This window comes from Aethalodelphis obliquidens, unplaced genomic scaffold, assembly GCF_003676395.1.
Source record: "Aethalodelphis obliquidens isolate GAN/ISIS:26980383/991018 unplaced genomic scaffold, ASM367639v1 scaffold1, whole genome shotgun sequence".
Classification (NCBI taxonomy): domain Eukaryota; kingdom Metazoa; phylum Chordata; class Mammalia; order Artiodactyla; family Delphinidae; genus Aethalodelphis; species Aethalodelphis obliquidens.
The window spans coordinates 98,889,615-98,904,034 of record NW_020837945.1 but is presented as its reverse complement, the minus strand read 5'-3'; the positions used below and the strand labels follow the sequence as shown (position 1 = coordinate 98,904,034).

The window sequence follows — 14,420 nt, the reverse complement described above, 5'->3', positions numbered from 1 at the left end:
AAACAAACAACAAAAAAGAGATCCAGTTATATAATAGCCACTTTTGGAACCCTAGCAAAGAGAACTTTTGCTGAGGTGCAAGAAATGAACACAATTTGTTTACAGAACCTTCCCAGTATATCACATTCACTGTTACTTAAGTAAATAGATATTTCACAATAAATCAATTGTGAACTGGAATTAGATTGGTAAACTCTCTGCATATAAATGTATGAATTAAATAGAAGTTGCCCTACATGTAAGGTAACAACACAAGTATTTCCAAAGAGAAATAGAGAAAAAAGATTTTGCAAACATCTAGTTAATATAAAGGTCATTTTTTGTCCCTTTAAAAAAAATAAACTATACAAATCATCTAACACCTAATGCAATATAATGTAATTTTAAAATAGCTTAGGGGAGTAAATTATGTGTCAGAACTTTCTAAAAGTAACTAATCAAATTAGCTTTTAAAAATAACATAGGAATGATGATTATAATTCTGAATATCTCCAGAAGGTGAAAAATCAATATCATAAAATTTAAAAATTAATTTTCTTACTAAATTCAAGGAAATAATTTTTATTATATAACAGGAACTTATCACACACATACACATAAACCTACAGGAGACTGAGTGGAAATTAGTTCAGTTTATTGTATCAGCCAATCTTATCCATATGACCCCAAGTAATAGACTTTACTAATTGCACATTAGTTTATAGAAACCAGGAGAAACAAATCAAACCAATATTTTCATTTATGGATGGTTTTGTCTTATTTGTATATATCAATTAACAGAGGCTTTATACAAGTTGTCATTGGAAGGTAAATCAATTAAACATTTCCATAATCTACCAATTAGATCATGAAATTGATCATTATAATGATAATGCGATTTTGAGCATTTAGTTTGTTTCCAAAGACTATATTTTATACTTCATGTTTATTATTACACATAATAATTTTTGCTCATAGCAACCCTTAAATAAGGTTATGTTTTTATCCCCATGTTACAGATGGGAGAAATGGGATACAGCCCTTGCCTTGCTCATCATTATAGAAGGTCCATACGAATAGCCAATGTTTGAATCCTGGCCATATAAAAATACTATCTTGTGCTGTAATATAGGCCAATACACACTGGAAACCAATTTGGAAACAAGGTTGGCAATTCAATACCATGAAAATTGAAAACACATGTTCAACAGAGTTATATGCACATATACATAGAAACTTTATTTATAGTAACCAAATATTGGAAAAAATACATGTCCTCAACAGAAGAATGGAAAAACAAATATGGTATATCTACACAGTTAAATACTACTCAGCAATAGTAGGAACAAACTACTGCTACATTCAATATCATTTTACTGAATAAAAGAAGACAGAGAAAAGATTGTTCATCATATTATTACATTTCATAAAATTCTAGAATATGAAATCAATTCAATGGTGGCACAAATCTGATCAGATTTTGCCTGGGGTTGGAATAAAGAGAAGGATGCTTTAATAGGGCCACAGGAACCTGCAGAGTTTGATAGAAATGTTTCGTACTTTGAATGTGATGGTGATTTAATATTTTATGAATATATTTAAAAAACACCAAGATGTATAATTTAAATATAGGCAGTTTATTGTACATAAATTAAACCTTATTAAATCTGTAAAAGGATTAAAGGGTTTAAGATTATATGCCATCTGACATCTGTGACACATTAAAAGTTTCAAATTTTCTCTTTATTTTCTTGAAACTTTTCATTTATTGGGAACAAGAGGTAATGGAGACACTGTGCAATTCATGGCTATTATAGTAAAATAACTAGGCCTTTGAATCACAAAGACTTGATTAAGTGTTTAATTCCAAGTGCCATGTTTCCCCAACAGAGGGGTTACACAAATCCACCAATAATTTGTCCTGCCACAGAAACATGGATGATATGAAAACAGGACTCACAGTGAGGATCTCTAATGCTCTGCTACAATGTAGCTCAGAGCCTAGGCTGGTTATGCAAGGTATCACATACAGTGACAATAGATGAGTATAGACCCTGAAAAAATGCCAGCTTATTTAAGGGAAAGGAGAGTGAAAGAAATGTCTGTAATCAAATGGGTGTAAATAGAATGCCTGGGATAAGAAATCGGAGTTAGTTCTAACTGGTAAGAAATAAGGTGGTACTTCAGTGGAATTAGTAGCGAAGAATAATCACACTATGAGTAAGAGCATCTAAGTCATTGACTTCATATGGATCTGGCAAAAACAACAAAGATATAAAATTTAAGTGACCCGCCCCCAAACGGTGTACGAGGTTATCCTGGGTTAGTTATACAGTGAACATTTTACTCTAGAATAATTTAACTGAATCCTGATAGAAGTGTAGGATATACAGAGGAAAGGCATCTTCCAGGCAGATGAAAACATGGCTATCGACCTGAAGGCATAATACAGTGTAGTATATTTTGGAAGTTGATGTAGCCAGATAGTACTATATTTTGAGAAGTGAGAAAGAAAACAATGGGGTAAAGATCGCAAAAGAAGGAGTAAATCATAAGGAATCTTTTATTCCATTTCTAACTTAAGATCTATTTTGTGGTTAACAGAAACCGTTGATTGATTTTAAGCAGGGAAATAAAATAACTCAGTTTGCATTTTAGAGCACCTAGTTTTCAGTTGGGAAGAGACATTTGATGGGGCATTCCTGACCATGTGACTTTACATTATATTATACACTATGATACTAGATACTAATATCCAAGACACTGTGAGACCAGAAACTGCAGAGGTGGGGATAGTCTTTATATTAAGTTGAATATACAGAACCTGATGACAGATACATTTGAAAGAGGGGATAAAAGGTATAAGAGTAGTGTAAATTGCTTCAATAATTTCTGGTTTGAGCAACTTTTTAGTTTATGGTGTTGTATGTTGATATTGGAAATAGTGTGGACAAGCATTTTTCACATTCGGCATGTTTAGTTTCACATGTCTATGGGAGGGCTCAGATAAGATGTACAGTACTTAGGTATATATTTGTCTGGAACCCAGGATAGTTACCTGGACTAGAGATACAGATTTAGGAGGCTTCAGAGTATGACTAGTAAACCAAGGAATGGATGAAATCTTTGAGACAGGCATTTTAAATTGAGGAGACTGAGAGAGAGACAGAGAGACAAAGACAGAGAAAGAGACAGAGATACACAAAGAGGGAAAACAACAGGAGAGGGAAAGAGGAGAAGAGGAAACAGATGTGTGAATTGAAATGGAATGTTCATAATTAAACAATAAAAACTGTACAAAACTGGTTTTTCATAAGCAAAGTAGGAGAAAATTTCCATGAAGGTATGAATAATTGTTTACAATGTACAAAGAGCAAGTAAAACATAAAGATTGAAATAATTCACTAAAATGGGCAAATTTCAATGGTGAAAGATGCCAGATTAAAGTAGGCCGGATACTAACTAGAAAGTATGAGGCCATGATTTTCAGTTTGGCCTAGTCCTGTTTGATGTTGAGATATGAAGATGAAAAGAGGGGAGGGAAAATAAAACATAATCAGAAACTGGCACAGAGTAGAGACCAGAAATTTTACTTATCTAGTAGTTTAATTTTAAGTTCATAAGCATCCAATATTTACTCACTACTAGGCATTTATCTTCACTGAAGACACAAATCAACTGACCACATTTTTCATCCTATTCAGTAGGAACTGCTTGAATAGAATCTGAATTAGTTTATCCAGTTTCAGGATCAAAAGTTCTCTGTTCAGGGAGGTGCTATAGAATGACAAAAAAACAAGAACTGAATTGGAAATGAGTAGGTGAGTTAAAAACAAGTCTCAGAAAACAGGTTTTATTATTTCTGTTGAAAATAAAATAAAAAATACTCTAACTCATTATACTATCCTAGCCTTTCCTTATTTATCAACTTTATATTACAATTCTAGAACCAAAAACACATCATGAAAATAGGAAGAAAACTATATACAGAACCTCTAACATTTGATAAGAATTTATTAATATGATTTGCATCAATATATTGCTATTTCAAAAATTTTTTCCTTTTATAAGGGTCTTTCTTGTACTATCTCTTTGATCCTAAAGAAAAGTAGGTAATTAGAATACCATTTTGGGGGGGATTTTGTTTTAGGTGAAGTAATTGAAGTTTCAGGGGCCCTAGGGAGGTGATTAAGATCTTTTATTCTGGAGCTTGATGCTTGAAGATTATATAAGAACAATAAGGCTACAGACATTACTCATATAGACTCCTAATTTATTCAAGTTTGAGGGAAAAAAGAATGTAAGCAAAAACTATATTGGTATTCATCTTATCATGAATTTCCCAGTACACTCTCTTATTGATTTAATGATTCTTTGAAAATGGACATTTAAAGCAGGAAACAGAAAAGATACACTGTAAGAAGACTATGGAGGAGTTATATATGGGGGTGGGCATGAATCATGCTCACCATGTAGAAAAGTGCTTGCTGAGCCTTTGAAATACTCTGTGCAATTTGTTTATAAGAGGCATTTGCAAAATTATTATTTGCCTTGCTCTTGTGTCTACATTTGTGCTTGTGCCCTCCAAGTTATGATTTGCTATTAAAGATATTTTGATATATATTTTGTCTTAGAAAAATATGAATTTAAGTTTAGAATCAGTCCTCAGTATAGCCTGTTTTTCTTCTGATATATTCCAACCTGTTAATTTAAGATGATGTTGAAAGAGGACTGGAATTATATTTAGGTTTTTCCCTTTCTGAATGTCACTTGTACCTCTTATTACATAAGCTTGGATAAGGCACTTGAGTGCTTTGATTATTTTTTTCTGTAATTTTGAGAATACAGTAGATTTTTTTAACTTTTTCTTTTATATTGGAATATATATAATATAGTTGATTAACAATGTTGTGTTAGTTTCAGGTGTACAACAAAGTGATTCACTTATACAGGTATCTATTCTTTTTTTTTTAGCTTATAAACAACAGAAATTTATTTTTCACAGTTCTGAAGGCTAGAAGTCCAAGGTCAGGGTGCCAGCATGGTTGGATTTTAGTGAAGGCTCTTTTCTGGGTTGCAGACTGCCTATTTCTTGCCGTGTTCTCACCTGGTAGAAGGGGCTCTGGAGGGCTGGAGCCTCTTCTACAAGGCACTAATCCCATTCAGGAGGGCTCCACCCTCATGACTTAGACACTTCACACAGGCTATACCTCCTAATACCATCACCTTTGGGGATTAGAATTTCAACATATAAATTCTGGGGGGACACAAACATTCAGACCATAGCATCTTCTCATTGGTTCTGTGACATCAACATGTATCTATTCTTTTTCAAATTATTTTCCCAATTAGATTACTACAGAATATTGAGCAGAGTTCTAAATACTTCACTGGGCTATACTAAAAATCAGCTAATGAATGCATAATTAATGGAACATATAGCTGAAGCAACATGGTACAATGGTAAAGAATGCATGCTGAAGAACCAAATTCTGTGTTTAAATACTGATTTTGCCACTTTTCAGCTGTGTATGCTTATCAAGTAACTTAGCCTCTCTCTGCCTCAGTTTCCTTATCTGTAAAATCAGTATGATAATAATAGTTCTGACCTCATGTGACTGTGAGAATAAAAGGAAATAATCTATCCAATGCTCTTAGAACTGTGTCTAGAGTATAGTAAGAATTATTCACATATTTAATAATGATGATGGTGATGGTGATGATGATGATGATGATGACAATGTGCCAGGCACCAGGATACAGTGGTTAAGAAATCACAATCATTTCTTTCAGTAGGAGAGTTGAAGAGACACAGAATCTTAAAATTATAGTGCTGAAACTCTATTAATAAAACCTACGATATTTCTGAAATTTAACTCATAAAGCCTACTAATAAATTTAAACTTCCTCCAGTGATTTGCATGCTAAATCATGTTGAGCCACTTTTAGGTGTTTTCTTTTGACAGAATCCCTAGGAGACTATGGGATGTGATGCAAAGGTCCAGGATCTGTCTCATCCAACCTTGTGTTGAGATCTCCTCATTTATAAAATGAACTTGCTGAATAACATGTTTTCTTAGGTTTATTACAGGCTGAAATTTAATGCTCTAGTGATTGCTTTATGTATAATTCTACAATTGAGAATGCAATAATGATAATTATTGCTTTGCAAGCTACTAGTTTCATTGCAAATGTCATTACTTATAATAAATACAGGATAGCCAAAAGAAGTACTTTCTAAAATATTATGTAAAATCAAAATGAGCATATAATTCTTTTAAAATAATTATTCTTGAAATAGTAACATGTTTTATAAAAAAAGTTCCAAAACGAAAATTTTGGAATTATCTCTACATACATATTCCAAGAGGCAAACAAGTTCTCAAGGACCATTATTGAATGCTTATAGAATATTAAAAAATAAAAAGGAATATAAGTCAAAACAATATTTAACACAGTATTCTAAAAAACCATTTGTAGATTATGATATTATAAAGAAGAAAAAGAAAAAAGTTAACTACATCTCTTCTGGGGTATGTGTGACTCCCAGCTTGAATTTTTAAAAATTCTACTGAATACTCCAATTTTGTCAAAAACAAAACAACAACAAGAAACGCACACACAAAACTACGACAGCACTCCCAAAGCTGTGCAGTGCTCCAGTGGCATATATTCTCACAGTTCACAAAGCATTTCTACAAACATTTCCTGGGACCCTCACAAAAAAACCCTGTGATTTAGGCAAAATATGTCTCTCAATATCTTTCCATACTCCTACATTTTCTCCAAATAGATTATGTGACAATTAGTGTCACTTCCATATCAGAAAAGTAAACACATACAGCTACTTTGTGTTACATCTAAAGAATGGCTTAATTATAATATCGTGGGTCAAAGACTGAGTTTTCCTTTTTCTACAGAAAAGCAGTGTTCACTCTGCCAAACATTTAGAGTATAAAGCTTCAGCATCTATAAAATATGAACAAAAAATAATTACCTCAATTGTTGCAAAAATTCAATAACATGCTTAGAAATTTTCACATAATAATCTGCAGACAATAAATGCCTCTACATCTTAGTGCTTTTCTTCTCTTCTGAAAAAATACTAAGAGATTTCATTTGTACACTAGAAATGGCTTCATGATCAGGAAATTGGAATTAATATTCTACCACAGACTATCAGAATATGTTATTGAGTTTTTATTGCAAGTAAAATTCAAATAATACTACCTTCAGTGTTACTAACACTACTAATAGTAAATATAATATTATCAGCAGAAATAATACTAATAATTATAATAATGACTAGATTTTATATGGTGCTTTTTTGTGTCTGATATTAGTCATTTCTATCTTCACGATAACCCTATATTATTATCCTATTTTAAATACGAAGAAACTAAGGGACTTGACTTGCCTAAGAGCAAAGTTCTGGTTACTAGTGAAGCTGAGATTTGAACCTATGAAATTTTCACCTTCAGGGCTCATGCTCTTTATAATTGTTCTATAGGTTATTTGTAATTTATAGAAACTCTATAATAGAGTTATGATTATATTTTTAGAAAAATTGACTGCTTGGCTAAACATATGGAATTGCTTGCCAGTTTAAGCATTTTTCAGGCAGACGCAATGTGAAATAAACAAATACATTAAATAACATTCATATGAGCTTATTTTTTGTTGTTGTTTCCTATTTCCATGTAGTAGAAGTAGGATCTTATTTTTTGAAGAACAGAAATGTTAAAATTGACAAATAATTTGGAATAGATAATAGTGTGCCTTTTGAGTGCCTTAATTATGTAATGAACATTTGCTGTTTGTGCATATTCTACTTTATTTTACCACTTGAAAAAGCCAGTAGATATAAATAATGTAATAATTGTGAGGAGCTTTGCATTTCTGGAGAGGACATTACAAATAAAATGATCAACACAATAATTCAAAATTGTGTGAGGCATAATATTTTCCAAATTTTTCATATTCTATTATGTAACTATTTCCAGTGTCTTTCAAGATAAGGAGAATCAATTTTTCTTGAAGATACAGATTAGACAACTGCAAAGAAAAATTCAAGTGACCTTAAGGATTTTCTCCCCTTAGTCATTCTTACGCTGATTGTTCTAGCTTTCCACAGAAGGTAATAATATCTTTTGAATTACTGAACCATTAGTTCACTCTTAACCTTGATGAAAACTTCAAGAAATGTCTTATTACAAGAATAATTGTGAGGGAACATAAGGTGTTATTTTGGTTTGCACTTTGTATTTTATATTATAACAGATATAGCATTAACATTAACAAATATGGCATTATTGATGTTGGATTTTTTTTATTTAAGCTCTTGGCAAGTTTCCATATTTTTATTATAAAAAGTACAAGCTTCTCTGAGAAAAACAAAAACATAAAGAAGCAGAAGAATTTTAAAATATGTTCTAACCAAGGTGGCTATCATGTAACACACAAGATAAAATAATGAACTTTACTGATTTTTTTCTTGTTTCTAATTGTTTATTCTAATATTTTCCAAGATGTTCATTTAATATTTTGAATACCGAATTTTAAATTTATATTTATAGAAATATATGTTTAAGTTATGAGTTTATGAATTTTTATGCAACTTGCATTTTTACTTAATTAATCCTGTAAATTTTTCCGTATCAGTAAATATTCCTAAAAATAAAATTGATAGAGCTTGTTATTTCCAAAATTTAAGTGTCAAGCTACAGTTGCCCTTTAGATCTTCTGATTTTCACTCCCAGCTGCAGCTGTAAGGAGTCCCTCTCTTTACCTTGGTTAACGATGTGCTTCATCATCAATCTAAATATCTTAGTGTAGAAGAAAAAAATAATGAATTTGCCCCACTTCTTCATAGTTATTTTTGAATCATAATGTAAAGCAAAAGTTACAAAATAAAGGTAATTATATTTCAGGTATTAGAAATTCTTTAAATGAATATCTACAAAGTATTAATTTGGTATATACACCTTGCATTAAGAATTATTATAAATATTGTAACTATAATTTTAATACCAAGGATATTATAAACAAAACATTTAAGTGTATGCATATGTGTATATATGTATTTGCACATATGTATAGGATGAATATAGAGGCTATGTTTATTCCTAGTTGCATTAGATATGAACTCTCCCTTAATTTTACAAAAACTTATGTATAGATTTTTATGTGTATTCCTTTTTTATTGGGATTCGACTTTTATAAACTATTGAAAAAACAAATAATTTGTTGATCAAGCAGAAATCTTGCTTTTTGTGGTGGAAATGGCCCTTTATCATATGTCATCATCTGATGAAGACAATTCTGTTAGATCTACTGTAATGGGAATTTCTCTTTGGTATGTGGTATGTTGAAGATCGAAAAAAAAAAAGTCTTGTCTAAGGTTCAACACTAATATGTGCTAGAACTTTGTCTGGATTCTATAAGTTTCAACCCAACATTTTATTTGCCATGTTCCACCAGAGTGAGAGTAGAGATGTTTTTTTTTTCACCACTCTATTCCATAAGTTCTTGAAGCTCATGTTAGAGAGAGACAGAGAGACAGAGAGAGACAGAGACAGACAGAGAGAGAGATAGAGGTAGGGATATAAGTAGAGAGATATATTAAATATTTAGTATTAAAATCCACAAAGGAAACCATAAAATCCCTAACAAACTTATCATTTGATTTTGTTTGATAATTAAGCTGTGCTGGAGCTCTATATGGAGTTAATTTTGAGGCTGTGAAGTTTCCTTTGGTGATAGCCCATAAGAGGACAAACTGTGGAATGGAGTATGAAATGAGGGAGGAGGACCACAGGGATGAGACCTAAGTACTCCAAAGCCTCAGAGGACTGCTTGCCAACTCCAAGAAACAGGAGAACTTGAGGGACCTTGACCTGCAGATTCTAGCGAGAAGCCTTTCTTTTCACTTTGGGCAGACCTTATGATTCTGTTTTAACTTCATGAACTAAAAAAGAATAGCATAGGTATCCAATCACATCTCTGTAAGAAAAATATTTAAAAAAGTAACATCAAGGTAGCAACATAATCATACTTAAAATTAACAGTAGGGCTTCCCTGGTGGTGCAGTGGTTGAGAGTCCGCCTGCCCATTCAGGGGACACGGGTTCGTGCCCCGGTCTGGGAAAATCCCACGTGCCTTGGAGCGGCTGGGCCTGTGAGCCATGGCCGCTGAGCCTGAGTGTCCGGAGCCTGTGCTCCGCAACGGGAGAGGCCTGCGTACTGCAAAAAAAAAAAAATTAACAGTAGTTACTTACTACCATCACATATTCACTCAGTATTCAAATTTTCAATTGGCTGATAATGTTTCTGAATCATAATCCAAATAAGATCCTCACATTAGTTGCTATGTCTCTTAAAGTCTGTTTTTAGCTGTAGCCTCCACTTCTCTCTCTCTCCCTGCCTCCTCTTATAATTCATTTGTTGAGGACACAGATTTACCTGTCCTTAGAGTTTTCTACTGTCTAGATAATGCTGATTGCATCCCCATGGTATGATTTAACATACCCCTCTGCCTTCTTTACATCCTGTAAATTCTTAGTTAGATCTAGAAGGCTTTTCCCTTTTGGACTATTATGCCATAAGGGCAGCTGTGTTCTTCCACAAAGAAAGTCATGAAGCACTACTGTCTCTTATTTTATCATAATAATAGTCATTGCTGATTAATATTAGGTATAGAAAAATAATATTTTAATTCTATAATTCTTTTTCATTTATTAAGTAGAATATTTCTGTAAAAATTTGTCTAATTTGCTGTATGTCTTGAATACACACACACACAACTTCTTTCTCATGACTTTTACCTTTTTAGACATTTTGGGGCTTTTTTTCACTTTTATTTTCTAAATCCCATTTGTTGTTGTTGTTGTTGTTGTTTTGTGGTTCGCGGGCCTCTCATTGTTGTGGCCTCTCCCGTTGCGGAGCACAGGCCCCGGACGCACAGGCTCAGCGGCCATGGCTCACGGGCCCAGCCGCTCCGCGGCATGTGGGATCTTCCCGGACCGGGGCACGAACCCGTGCCCCCTGCACCGGCAGGCGGACTCTCAACTACTGTGCCACCAGAGAAGCCCTATGTTATGTTTTTGATTGTATATATTCTCCATTGGAAACCTTTGTCATTTAACCTTCATTCCAGAGATTCTAGTCTTTTATTCTCATTTCTTTAATTCATTCAATTCTGATTTTATATTCTTTTATTTGTCCATTTGTAGTCAGATTCTTTGTATTTCTGATTTGTGGTATTATTTCAATTCTGCAAATGCTTGTTTAATTACATTTAATTCAGGTCAGAATGTTGTCTTACACTTTTCTTTTTTGTTCTTAGCTTAGTTCAGAGAAATTTTTGCCTAAAAATATTATGTTTATGCTTTCTTTTATTATGGTAGCTCTGATGGGATCAGTGTTCATATTTTGTTGATGTTTTTAATTATTGTTTGATTTTTCTGGGACTAACAGCAGAAAAATTATATAAAGGTGAGGTTTGGTGGCATACTTCAATTCTTAGTTCAAGAGAAACCTTTCCTGCTGCTACAGTTTTCTTTCTTCAACAAATGGAAAGTAATAGAATCTCTTCTGTTCTAACACATTTTGATTCTTTGCTGTTTTCTAATTCTAGTAAGGTTTTGATTTTCAGCCATCTTTTTATTTCTGTTCACCACCAAGCCTCCAAAGAGTCCCTGAGGATCCTCCATTGCCTTCAGAGTTGTTGCTTGTATGACACTGCCGTCTTTGGTATCACATAATTTAAAGTCATTCTGTTTAATTCCCTATTAAATGTTCTCTGTGTTTTCTTACCATGGTTAGGATCCTCTGCTTCTAAATATAAATATTATTAGATGTTATCTGTGGTCATCCCTACTAGAACCGTACAGCACTCTCCTGTGTTCATCACAATTGCCTGTTAACCTCCATTCAGGCGTGGGCTCCACTTAAGTACAGGCATTAAACACACTCTGTGGTCTTGGGTGGCTATGCACCATTAAAGTAAACTGAAGGTGTATTCTCTGTGTCCTAGTTATGCTGTTAATATTAACTATGCAAGATTTTCTTATCTAACTTTGTTGATCAGAAGTTTTTCCCTTGGAGGATGTGTAGAGATTCAAATTTAAAAAGCTCCCATTATCCTTGAGGTACTTGGAAATTCTACAATAATATTTTGAATGGAACAAAGGTGCCAGAGTTTAGAAAGAATTCTAAATCACAAAGTCCTCCCAAGAAGGAAGATGATTGTAATTTATAAAAGCAAAGAGTTTATTCTTAGAATAATTCTTTCTCTCCTTCAGAGACCTTTGAATAGGCAGAATATGAAAAAGAGTATTCTAAGTGAATAGTGCACTGGAATCTAAGCATGTTGAAACTAGAGAAGATAAAGGAGAACTGGGAATACTTTATTTCATCAAAAAGCAGAACTTGCATGAGTTAAAATGCCTTTAAAACATAGATAGCTTAAGTTTAAATAGCTTTAAAACATTTTTTAATATGTTGTTGAGAATAGGTATTATATTAGAATTAAAGAAATAAGATAAAATATTGAGTTAGTTTATAACAATCTTTCTATAATTCTTCTTAACTAATATACTTCAGAAAGCTTTTCAACAACTGGAAAAATTGGCCCCAAAATATCCCATATTTGCCAAAGTGCTCTGCTGGACTAGAATTACTTAGCAGGTATGAAGATACGTGGGCTGCACTTCACAGAAGAACCAAAGAATGTGCCGGTGCTAGAGAGCTGGTGGATAGCAAGGTGGATATGCTTTCAGCACACTGGGAGAAAAAGAAGACAGAGCTAAGAGTTACAGGTGCATCCTCAGCAACTTCAGGTTTAATACCAGATTTAGAATTTATGACAGCAAACCTGACATATTTAATGGCTAGTTTTTAGGAGATAAAAACCAGCTGCTGGGGCTTCCCTGGTGGTGCAGTGGTTAAGAATCCACCTGCCAATGCAGGGGACACGGATTCGACCCCTGGACCGGGAAGATCCCACATGCCGCGGGGCAACTAAGCCCGTGCACCACAACTACTGAGCCTGTGCTCTAGTACCACAACTACTGAAGCCCGTGGGCTTAGAGCCCGGGCTCTGCAACAAGAGAAGGCACCGTGGTGAGAAGCCCGTGCACCGCAATGAAAACCCAGTGCAACCAAAAATAAATAAATTAAATTTAAAAAAAAAGGAAAAACAGATGAGTTAACTGGGTAGGAAACACTTGTATTCTCTCAAGGATACCCCCTCCTCAGGCTCTCCAGATTTCAGGACTTTCATCTGAATTCCTCTCCAGTTTAAAAAAAAAACACACAAAAAAAAACCCCACCTGCTGAATCTGGAGGTTTTATATGGGCAATAGAAAGATAAAATATAAGCAGTCCCAATAACTGGAAAATTACAGGAAAAATAAGAGGAATGAACTTGAAATCTTCAAAGTTGAACTAGATGTAGAGCACACCCAGAAGGTCTTGGAAATGGAGCGTACCCAGCAAATGAGGCTGAAGGAGCAGCAGAAGGTTTTTGAGGAGGCCGTCTCGCAGGACGTGGAATAGTACCTTTCCACAGGTTACCTGCAGATAGCTGAGAGGTGCGGCAGTTGGGGAGAAGGCCCCCTGGCAGCAGGGACTCTCCCTGGGTGTGCAGAGATAGTGTAATGCCATGCTCCCTAGAATGGAAGGGACATGGAATAAAGTCCTCATAAGTCCTGTTCTATTGTTAGACCCCCAAAATCAAAGAGGATGCATCATGCCATATTTGTCTTGACATTGTTTTGCCTCATTCTATAGTTCTAGGCTTTAGTTGAAGATATTTAGAAAATGCAGAATATGTTAAAAAAAAGTTAAAAAGGCAAAGGAAATATACACATAATCCTACAGCACAGAATAATCCTTAATACTATTTTTAGTGTAGCTCTTACCAGTTTGTGCATGTGAAAGAGTCAGTCTATTTGAGATTTTCTATTTATGTAATTGGTATAAAAATGTATATATACATCTGGCTTTGTATCTAAGTTTTCTTAACATTATATGGGAATCTTTCCTCCTATATTATTAACATTGTTGAAATGCTAAAAAAAAATTATATCATTTCCATCTCTGTGTAAAAATTTTTATTTTTCATTTTGTAATAATTTTTGTATAATTTTGGATTAATTTTATTTATTAATAAATATATTAAAATAATCATCCATATTCAGCATTTTTCTTTAAATTATTCTTTAATTTTTAATCACATATGTTCAGCATTTTTCTTTATCATGTTTCTAATTTTTGAAATATTAAAATATTTATCTTCATTTTAATTAATTTAATTGTTTATTATTATTTTATTTATTTTATGAATTCCAAATAACATGCAGGATAGCACTATTATTGTTTTGGTATTCTGAGAAACATATATCTAAAACTTGCTTTATTATTTTCTTTCAGTATTTAAAT

The 14,420-nt window shown here is 33.3% G+C and overlaps 1 pseudogene; it reads left to right on the top strand.

Moving 5' to 3' along the window:
• LOC113629497 (dysbindin pseudogene) overlaps positions 1–13,637 on the top strand; it is a 35,285-nt pseudogene extending 21,648 nt beyond the window's left edge.
• Positions 13,638–14,420: the final 783 nt, after the last annotated feature.